The sequence below is a fragment of the Elgaria multicarinata genome, chromosome 12, assembly GCF_023053635.1.
Source record: "Elgaria multicarinata webbii isolate HBS135686 ecotype San Diego chromosome 12, rElgMul1.1.pri, whole genome shotgun sequence".
NCBI classification, from domain to species: domain Eukaryota; kingdom Metazoa; phylum Chordata; class Lepidosauria; order Squamata; family Anguidae; genus Elgaria; species Elgaria multicarinata.
This window is the reverse complement of record NC_086182.1, coordinates 20164702-20176289: the sequence shown is the minus strand read 5'-3', so window position 1 is coordinate 20176289 and position 11588 is coordinate 20164702.

Below are 11588 nucleotides of genomic sequence, written 5' to 3'. Positions count from 1 at the left end.
TCATCACAACAGTTAAAGCTGCAGGAGCTATACTGTAGCTATACTGTGTCCAGATTTAAAAGAGGGCAGGGCACCTGCAGCTTTAACCATTGTGATGAAGAGGAAATTTCACCAGGTTCTCCATATATACAAATGACACCTGCTGAAATTCACATTTCAATACAACTGTTAAAGATACAGGAGCCCTGTCCTCCTTTTCATATGGTCACCCTAGCCAAGGTGTCAGTTCCAATCCTCAAAATGGCTTCTTGGATCGCCCCATTTGCAGTTCTGACTCAAACCCAGGCGTGTTCATGGTCCCACTGCTTTTGACGGCATCCACCCCACACTCCCACCCCGTTAGTGAAGTAAGAATGGCAACAGCCCGCAGGAGACCAGGATAAAATAGCTGGGGATAATAGGTAAAACTAGGGTGACCCTATGAAAAGGAGGACAGGGCTCCTGTATCTTTAACAGTTGTATTGAAAAGGAAATTTCAGCAGATGTCATTTGTATATATGGGGAACCTGGTGAAATTCCCTCTTCGTCACACCAGTTAAAGCTGCAGCTGCCCTGCCCTCTTTTAAATCTGGTCACTCTAGTATAGAGCCTGCAGCTTTAACTGTTGTGATGAAGAGGGAATTTCACCAGGTCCTCCATAATATACAAATGAGACCTGCTGAAATTCCCTTTTCTATGCAACTGTTAAAGATACAGGAGCCCTGTCCTCCTTTTCATAGGGTCACCCTAGGTAAAGCCCAGTATATTGTCATTGACCTGAATGGGACTGAACTTAGTCATGACAAACTTCAGTTCCATTCATTACAATGGACCTACAATACCTAGGACTTACTTTGGATTTTTACCCAATGTGTCCTCCTCGCCTATAGTGAGAGAGGGAGAGAAGCGAGGGGTAATATCCAATATTAGTCTTACTTAGAGGAGACCCATTGAAATGAATGGCACTTAAGTTAGTCATGATTATCTTAAGATTCATTTATTGCGATAGGTCTGCTCTAAGAAGGACTAACATTGTGTACTACCAATAAGACTCCATGCTTTTAGTTCAGGTCTTAATGTGTGGGGGGGAGCGGGGGCGGGGAATGTTTTCCCTTTTTGTATATATTTAAAATCCCTATGAATAAATGCAGATACAGACCAACATTATATTCTCCTCCTATTGTAGGTGTGGGTGAGGAGTTAGGTTAAAGGTGTCTCTGAGAAAAAGAATGGTGAACAACAGCCCTGCAATGTAGTCCAGTAGTGCTATTATTCCTCACATTGCATTTGGGAATTGAGTGACATTGTTCTACATTTTATGACAACCCTGCAATGTAGTTTCATGTTATTATCCCCACATTGCACATTTGGTGGGGTTGAGGCAGGGAGGCTCTGAGTAGTTTACAACAATCCTGCAGTGTAGCCCAGTGCTATTGTGTACTTACAAACACATTGCTTCAATTGTTCTTGTTTTCTGCAACCTGTCCCTGGTAAATAAGTGTTCATTGTCTGTTTTGTCCCTGTCTTTGCCGTTAGGGATGCCTTGTTCAAATTTGTTAGTGTGTTGCTAGAAGTGTTGAAGGATGTGAACATGTGCTGAAGCCACACTTCACTACAGCAGTCAGTAACCATTGTTAAAAAGTGCATAACACTGTTGTGGCAGTTGTAGACACATCACAAACACGCAACTGGTCACTTTCTGTTGGTGGCTGTTTTGGATTTGCAGGGAAAAATAGCTCCCAGAGAAAATGCCTAAAAAGTGTTGTTTTATTATGGTTTTAATTTTTGTGAACCGCCCAGAGAGCTTCGGCTATTGGGCGGTATAAAAATGTAATAAATAAATAAATAAATACCTCAGAAATCTTCTCTCAAATTTAGTCCAGTTCTCACACTCTTTGTGCAACATATAAATGGTGTTGATAAAACATACAATGAAGAATAAAACCAAATATAAATTCTAGCCATTGAGGGTTTTGCATTGTCTTTTTTTCTGATTTTCAGTTTGAATTGGGAAATTTTCAGATGCCCTAGAGAGTGGTTTAATTTAGCATGTTCATTTTACTTTTATTTAGTAAACAACAAAACTAACAAAAGTACCCTATGTGAATTTTGTGTCCCGATACACCACAAGCATTTGCCCTGAAATAGCTGGGGAGGGGGGAGTTAAAGCACATTTAGTGGAATGTAAATGTTATATCATGTAGAAATGTTTATTGGAATACTGTACAAATTTAAAGACAACAGTATTTACTTCTTTTGCATGGTTTAAATATAAGGAAAAAGTTAAGGTACTGATAACAGTAGACACACTAATAAATTTTAGCAATTTAATGATATGCTCCTAATTACTCATCTATTTCAGCAGAATTCAAGTCTCTTCCACTGTGGTTGATGAGGCATCTTCAGTTTCACCATCTCTACTTATTAGTTACAGTTCACACTGAGACATATATGTATTTCAATGACATATGCATATTATCTCACATACGTGCTAGGGGTAATCACCTGAAACTGCCATGCTTTGCAATTCATTGTTACTAATGAACTTACAAAATGGAAAAATTTCCTCTGACAAAATAAAGCACTGAAATTTTTTTCCTGCCAACATCACTACATAATCGGTAACATCATTCAGGGGATTAATCCGGTCAATTTATCTTGTCTCATAAATAGTATTCAAACACCTCTAATTCTGTCACCCATCTGCGAAACTTCTATTTATCACTTCTATTTATCAATGTGATTTTTCACATTAATAGCCCTTCAACATTTGTCATTCTAAAATAGTATGAAATTCCCACATTTGTTTAGGATAGATATGTTTAAAATGCTCTCTTAGAAATAAAACAAACATTGATGTTAGATCAGGCTTGAAGGCTTTAAAAATCCTGTGTGGTGTGTGTCAGTATCTCAGTTTGAAAGCCTATCTTGCTCATGGCAATAAATATTTATCTAAATCCATAACTGTCGAAGGAGGCAATAAATTATTTTAGAACCACCATCACAGACAATTTACAAATTCTCTTACATGGACCATTCATCTCTTTTTCAAATGGAGATATTGTCTGAGTGAAGCATCCAAGGTGGCATATATGATCCTTCTTATCCTTTCCATTTTATCTTTACAACAACCCTGTGAGGTAGGTAAGGCTGAGAGTCAGTGACTGGCCCAAAGTCAACCCGGTGAGCTTCATGGCTGAGCAAGGACTAGAATTTGGGTCTCCTCAGTCACTGCCCATCACTCTAACCACTACACCACAGTGGTATTGGCTTGCAACTCCCATCATCCCTCACTATTGGTTATGCTGGCTAAGGTTGATGGGAGTTGTAATCCAATAACATCTGGAGGGCTGCACATTCCCCACTTACGTTGTAATTGGACATTAAATGTTGTTGTGTGGCTATAGGATGGAATATTGAGGTTCATTAATCATCTTTGGTAGAAGACCTATTTTACCAACAAAAGCTTACACATACACACACACACACACACACACACACACTATTAGTACCTGAACTACTTTAGCAAGTGTATAAATGTTGAAGTTTTTCACCTATACATATTTAGAAGTGGAATTGACTTGCAAGAGTATGAGTTAGTATACCCTAATGGGCCAGATCAAGGTTCATGTAACCCAGCCTTTAGGAAGCTCACAAGCAGGGCATGATGAAGGCATGCTCTATTGCTCCCAAGATTAGGTGATCGGAGTAGTGCTGCCTCTGGACCAGAAGGCTCCCTTTCGCTGTCATGTTGTAAAATTAAATGCACAACCTCGGTTCCTTCTATTTCCAGTGTTCAAGACTGAGTGCCATTAATTATACAGCCAAAACTGCAACATCCACAAACAAGGAGGGAGACATTTGCTTGCTCACGGAAATAGCAAGGTTTACAGACTATCCTAATAGAAGCCCAATGTGGACTGAGCATGATACTATGGAATGGTTGTTGGGTTGTGGGAGGCGGGGCTGGGGGTGGGGGGAGAAATAGAAAATCAAAGGAGGAAGGAATAGACTGGAGTGTTTGGAATCCCAAACAGCAACAAGGCACACTGTAACACTCAATTACACCTGTTCTTTAAAATAAAGTGATTCCAGGGACTGGCAATCACCACATCTGGTGCTAGTGAATTCCATGTTAGAAATTCTCCAATCATGTCTGAACCTACAGCCAACCAATCTAATTGAACGGTTCTTAATTTTAGTATTGTGGGAGTAAAAGAATCTTGCCCGGTGTGCTTCATAAGTTTATAAACTTCTGCTGTGCGTCCCCGCTCCTTCTCTCCTAAACTAAAATGCCTCCATCTCCAGCTATTCCACACAGGGAAGATGACCCTATGATAATTTTAGCTGCCCTTTTAGAAGTTCAGTATGTTTTTGGAGAAAGGAATAACCAGAACTGTACTGTATATGATATTCAATGTGTGTTTACACCATAATGGCAAGATACTTGCTACTATTTTCACTCCTTTTCCTAATAATTCCTAACCCTGAATCTTCCCTTTCTGCTTGCTTTATCTGCCCTCTGGTTTTTATTTTAAAAAATATTCTTTTCCTTCAGTGCTCCTTTGACTCTTTCCTTTTAGGCAGAGACTTGTGTATAGCTGCTTTTCCTGTGAAGAAGCACTTGGGTTATTTTACTTTCTTTGTAAATAATAAGTATAAAGGTCAATAAATGTGCAAACAAGAGGCATCCAATCCCAACATATGTTTTTTCCAGAGATCCTGACGAGGGACCCTAACCTTAAAGTGTTTATTTAGTCCATAGAATTTTCCACATATTAGCACATAAAACAGTTATAAAAACAAAAAATAAAATGGAACTGAATTAAGATACGTATAATAAAACAGTAAAATGAAAAAAAAATCATTATAAACAGTGCCATGGCTGGAGCCAAACTCAGAAAAATGACAAAACTAGTCATTTTAAGATTTAAATAAGGCCTTCTCAAAACAAATCAAAAGACAAAATATGAGCAGTGACTTACAAGGAACTGAATTCAGAAAATGGGGACAGCTGAAGCATATGCAATGTAATACAGCAGTCTGGCAAGAGAAACATCAGTAAAATTCATGAGAGAAAGCTTTCCATAAAGTTTTCTGGCACAGAGCACACAAGCCACTCTGGAAAGTGATGAGGGGGTTGCATGGAGTAGCAATTTAAAAGTTGGCAAGGGTGCACTTTTCATTTAAATAGGCGTTAAGTATTTTACCATGCTCTGTATTGCAAAGCAAGAAAAGAAAATGATTCTGAAGAAGCCCTTTTTTTACATTTAACCTTTTTACACGTGAATCATGATTTGGTTTGTGCTAAATCAATTCTGAACGCTCTATCTATAAATGGGGGGGGGGGAGGCGATTTGTTACTGTCGGACCTAAGAACATAAGAAGGAACATGGTGGATCAGATGAAGAGTCTATCTAGTCCAGCATTCTGTTCACACAGTGGCCAACCAGCTGCCTGTGGGATTTATTTATTTATATATTTATTTATTACATTTCTATACCGCCCAATAGCCAGAGCTCTCTGGGAGGTTCACAAAAATTAAAAACATTCAAAGTATAAAACAACAGTATGAAACCATAATATAAAATACAGTATAAAAGCTCAACCAGATAAAAACAGCAGCAATGCAAAATTACAAATTTAAAACACCGAGTTAAAATTTATTTATAGACTGTTAAAATGCTGGGAGAATAAAAAGGTCTTCACCTGACGTCTGAAAGCATATAATGTAGGTGCCAAGCGAACCTCCTTAGGGAGTTCATTCCACAGCCAGGGTGCCAAGCACCTTGTCCACATCCTCGGGCCTCAATAACTGAAACTCATCCAATAAAACTGAACCGGACGGCGCTCTGAACGTCTCTACTACATTAAGCGTGGTGTCCAATTCATGACGAATCTGAGTGACTTTATCTTCAAAGTGCGGTGCAAATTTGTCGCAGCGTGCTACCGAGGGTTCCACCATCTCTTGCCCTGGCCCAGAGTGTAATAGGCCACGAACCACATGGTAAAGCTCCACTGGACGACACTGAGAAGATGCAATGCTGGTGAAAAAGAACTGTCTCTTTGCCACCCTCACCATCACAGAATAGGCTCGATAGTGAGCTCTAACCCGTGTTCGTTCAGACTCAGCAGGAGTTTTCCTCCACCTGTGTTCTAGCCGTCTCCCCTCTTGCTTCATTGCCCTCAGGTGTACAGCAAGGAGCTGGCCGGGCTCTGTTCAGAGGGAGAGGGCGCTTGGGCGCAATCGCGTCAACCGCCCGAGTCATCTCTGCATTCCACAGAGCAACCTGGGCTTCGACAGGAGCACCAGCCATACCAGCGGGAAAATCCCCCAGAGCCCTCTGGAATCCATCGGAGTCCATTAGCCTCCAGGGGTGAACCATTTTAATAGGACATGTAGGACATGAGTACAATAGCACCCTCTGACTCTGATCCTGGAAGTAATATAGCCGTCAGGACTAGTAGCCATTGATAGACTTCTCTTCCATGAATGTATCCAATCCCCTTTTAAAGTAATCCAAATTTATGGTCATTGTCACATCTTCTGATGGGGAATTCCATAGTTTAGCTATTACTACTACTACTACTACTACTACTTACATTTGTATACTGCCCCATAGCCAAGGCTTTCTGGGCAGTTTACATAGGATAAAAACACTTTAAAACAATATACAAAAATTTTAAATCACAAAAACATACAATTTAAAACCAAAAAAACAAACCCAAGCTAATTATAGCATAGCTATATGCTATGTGAAAGAATACTTCATTTTATCTATCTGGAATCTCCCCCGCCTCCCACCATCAGCTTCATTGGATGACCCAAGATTCTAATAATATGAGAGAGGGAGAAAAATGTCTCACTACCCACTTTCTCCACACTGTTCATAAGTGTATACACCTCTATCCGTGTCCCCCTTTACTCAGCTTTTTTTTCTAAGCAAAACAGTCCCAGACACTGTACCTTTTTCCTCATAGAAGAGATGCATCCCTCTTTATGCATATGAGTGTATTGGGGGTGGTAGTAGCACAGCAAGGAAAAGATAACAACAAAACTGTGGTTTGCTATCATCAGCTCAAACAAAACCGCTTCAAGCAAGCCAAGGTTTGTGTTGATACAGAGTTCTCCTTCAATATATATTTTACGTGACTGAATTCATATTGCTATTTGGTGCTAAAGCACCTTACTAGGTTCATTAGAGGAGTTCTTTATGGCTCCAGGAGGACAGAACACCTGAAAGACAAACCCTCGGCACCGTGGTTTGCAAACCACTGTTACTCAGCTTTTGAGAAAATAGATGTTAGCTTAAAGAACATGTGGTTTAAAAGCATGGGATTATACAACCACATCCTGCTTTCAGTCTTTCTCAGATGTCCCTGTCAAAGAAATGGTCACTGTGGGGAGTTTTGCTTACAGACCTAACTGAAAGAGTTGTCTGCGTGATGTACAGCTAGGAATACACTTTTATTTAGTTCTGTGATCAAATATAATCCTCTCAGGTTCAGATCTGCTACACCAGATTGCCTCCATCACAAAGAGATCAGGCTGCAGTGAATAACTTCCTGACATTCCCAAACACAAACAAATCAACCCCAAAGTGTATTGTCCTGCCGAATCTAACTGTGCTTTGCCCTGTTTTCTGCATGAGGGTTTAATATATGGGAAATGCTAGGCTTTAAGTTGTCTTTGCTAGGGTGTATTAAACATGCCCCCCCCTTTCCGGAGCAGTGAGATGATCCAGGGGACAGTGCCATCTACATTTGGATCCAAATCATGGTTTTGTTTTACTGTGAGCCACCTTGGACTTGTAAGGAAAGCCAGGACATACGTAAATGTTTTCAATGATTACATCAATAGTAACTGGTTTGGGGCCAGGTTTTTTGAAGTACTGTCTTCTCCCACAAGTGCCAGCTCACTCTTTACTATTGCCATTTGATGCCTTGCTCCATGTCCCTTTGCTTTCAGAGGCATGGTTGGTTGGGACAAAGGACAGGGCCTCCTCAGTAGTGGTCCCAAAGTTGTGGAATGACCTTCCTTGGGAGGTTCTTGTTAGCTCCCTCTCTTTAAGCCTTTAGGCATTTTTTTATGCCAGGCATTTGGGATGATTTCAACTTTTCTCCCAGCTGCTACAAATGGGTCTAGCATTGCTCTGTTGTTGTTGTTTTAACTCGCAGTTATTGTGATTTTATTGTATACATTTGATTTAAGCTGTCTTGGGGGCTCTTGTAGCTAAAAGGCAAGATACATATTTTATAAGCAAACAACCAGACAAGACATTCTTGGGACCCCAGAAGTAAAGGAAGAAAGGAGTTCAAGCCAAAGTCCAGATCAGAAGGCACAGTGACCAGAGGCCTTCTGTTTCCAAACCCGACACAAATACATAAATACGTGAACAGACGTATTTTCCAGATTAGGACCTTGGATGCTCCATGATGAGGGAGTGGACAGCAGGGCCACCTATAAAAACCACTAACTTGCTGCCTGTGGCTGATGCAATACCTCCTTCTGCCCAACTTCTTGTTCTGATTTCTTGGCTGGAGAGCTCCCCTGTGGCTTCATCAGTCTTTACCATGGACCTGTTCCTTGCCCTGCTGGACAGCTCTCCAGCTTCACCAGTAAGATGGAGAAACCAAGCCACAATGATCCTCAGTGTTGAACAGTACATCTGACAACATTACTAACAACAAGATGTTACTGCAATAGTACAATGTGTTCTAATGTTCCCCAGTGGGTTCCCTGACCTCAAAATGCACAGAAAGAGCACATCTTCTATACAATATAGAAAGTCTTACATCTGAAAAACTTTCTGTCAAGTTGTTGTTGTTGTTACTGTATCTGTGCACTTTTCATCCATGAATGAAGATAAAACTGATACGAAGGGGTTCTGCAGCAAAATGTTGCAGTGTATGCTCATCCCCTACCAGGTGTGCTCCTATTCAGGTTTGCAACAAGCCAGGCAGCCAGATGTATATCCCAACCTATAGTAAGGGATGATGGGAGTTGCTGTCGAACACCAGTGTGGTGTAGCAGTTTGAGTGCTGGACAGTGACTAGGGAGAGCCAGGTTCTACTCCCTACTCAGTTGTGAAAAAATAGGGGGGAAGCACCACAAAAAGGCTGTAGAAAAAAGAGGCGACTAGCTCTGGTGCTATGAGATGTCAAAAAGTTTCTTTATTTTTCTTATTCAAATTATAAAAAATGTTCTAAAAACTTTAAAGCAAATTTGTACAATGCTCAACATTTCGGATTTATGTATCCTTCATCAGGAGCTGTACAATGAAATGAATTACTTATCAAAGTAATTATAAAGTCAAAATCTTATCAAAGTAATTATAAATTTGAAATCTTATAGGTATTTTTTTTTACAGGATCGCAACAGTTTGACTGCTGACAGAGATGAATACGACTGCGATCCTGTAAAAAAAACACCTATAAGATTTCAAATTTATAATAACTTTGATAAGTAATTCATTTCATTGTACAGCTCCCGATGGAGGATACATAGATCCAAAACGTTGAGCATTGTACAAGTTTGGTTTAAAGTTTTTAGAACATTTTTTATATTTTGAATATGAAAAATAAAGAAACTTTTTGACATTTCATAGCACCAGAGCTAGTCGCCTCTTTTTTCTACTCCCTACTCAGCCATGAAGCTCACCAGGTGACTTTGGGCTAAGGCTGGTGGGAGTTGTAATCCAATAACATCTGGAGGGCCACACATTCCCCCACTCCTGTTGTAATTGGACATTAAATGCCTTTGGGTGGCTATCCTGCCTTTTCTTCAAGGAGCCCAAAGCAGAGTACATGATCCTTCTCCTCCTTCCCATTTTATCTTCACAACAATCCTGTGAGGTAGGTTAGGTTGAGAGTCAATGACTGGCCTAAAGTCACTCAGTGAGCTTCATGGCTGAATAGGGAGAAGTACTTGGGTCTCCTCTGTCACTGTCCAGCACTCTATAACCACTACACTACACTGGTCCATCATTCCTCACTATTGGTTATGCTGGCTAAATTTGATGGGAGTTGTAATCCAATAACATCTGGAGGGCTACACATTCCCCACTTATGTTGTAATTGGACATTAAATGCTGTTGTGTGGCTATAGGATGGAATATTGAGTTACATTAGTCATCTTTGGTGGAAGACCTTACTTTTTCACCAACAAAAGCTTAGTCACACACACACACACACACACACACACACACACAGAGTTAGTATTACTCTTACAATTTAACCATTTTTAATTATTATTTTTACAATGCCAGCCTTAACAAAATATGCAAAAATTTCAAAATTCAATTCAGGATACAAAAACCTTAAATAAGGGAAAGCAGAGGAAATGAATGTACATTTTGCTGTCAAAAATTCTCCACGGTAGACCACTGCTAACTCCTAAAGCTGTTTTTTCTTCATCATTTCTAATGTAATGATTCTGGATTTCTGCATAAAGAGCTACTTAAGCAATTTTATACAGAAGCAAAATCATGTACAGCACATAATGGAAAGTCTCCCAAATAATCAGCTGAACAGCAGCGGATTGATAAAATTTGGGAGGCTAGGAATATGTACAACCTTAGTCAGCAAGGAAGGAATCCTAATTTTAAGAAAGATACAATAGAAACATGGTTTCCATTTATTTGCTGTGTAGAAGCCCTTGAAACTTTTGATCAAATTCCAACCAAGTACTGTTTTATTCATGAATATTGGTCATAAACTAAGGATTATAATTAGTGAGTTTCTTTCTTTTCGTGATCTTGTTGCCTTTTTTTGTTGCCTTTATTTTATTTTAACTTCATTTCAAAATAAAATAAAAATTCACATGGGGCGGGGATAAGTTAATTTAATCATAAAGTCTATTGTTCCGAATCTGAAGAAGATAAAGTGTTTTCTGCTTATTAATCCTAGCTGTGGTTAAGGAGGGAGTAATAGTGCTACCTCCTGTAGCAGATGTGGTAATCCTATGTACACCAGTTGCTGGGGAACATGGGTGGGAGTGTCCCGCTTGTGGGTTCTGGTCAACAGTTGGTTGGCCACTCTATGAACAAAATGAGGAATAATGGGCCAGTGGTCTGATCCAGCACAGCTCTTCTTCTGTTCTTAATAGCTGTAAATCCTCAGCTAATATCACAGTTTTTCAAGTAGTCAAAGGCCTTAGCGAGACCTAAAGATTATCCCAGGCAAATGGAGGGGTCGTCCCTGCCTGCTCCCGGGATCCCCTGTGTGTCATTTGGATGAACAGGGATGATCCCGGGACAATCCCGGGATATAAGCCTGGTCTAGCCATGCCCCAAAAGTACAAGCTTATAATTGTATAGCGTAGCATACTGGGCAAGCAAAACTTTATTCTATTTTTTTCTTATGCACCTCAAAGAGCTGTGGGTTTGAAGCAAGCAATACTCCTCAGAGAATACAAGCAAAGCTAGTAAACATAGGGTGACCTTATGAAAAGGAGGACAGGGCTCCTGTATCTTTAACAGTTGCATAGAAAAGGGAATTTCAGCAGGTGTCATCTGTCTATATGGAGAACCGGGTGAAATTCCCTCTTTATCACAACAGTTAAAGTGCAGGAGCTACACTAGAGTGACCAGATTTAAAAGAGGGCAGGG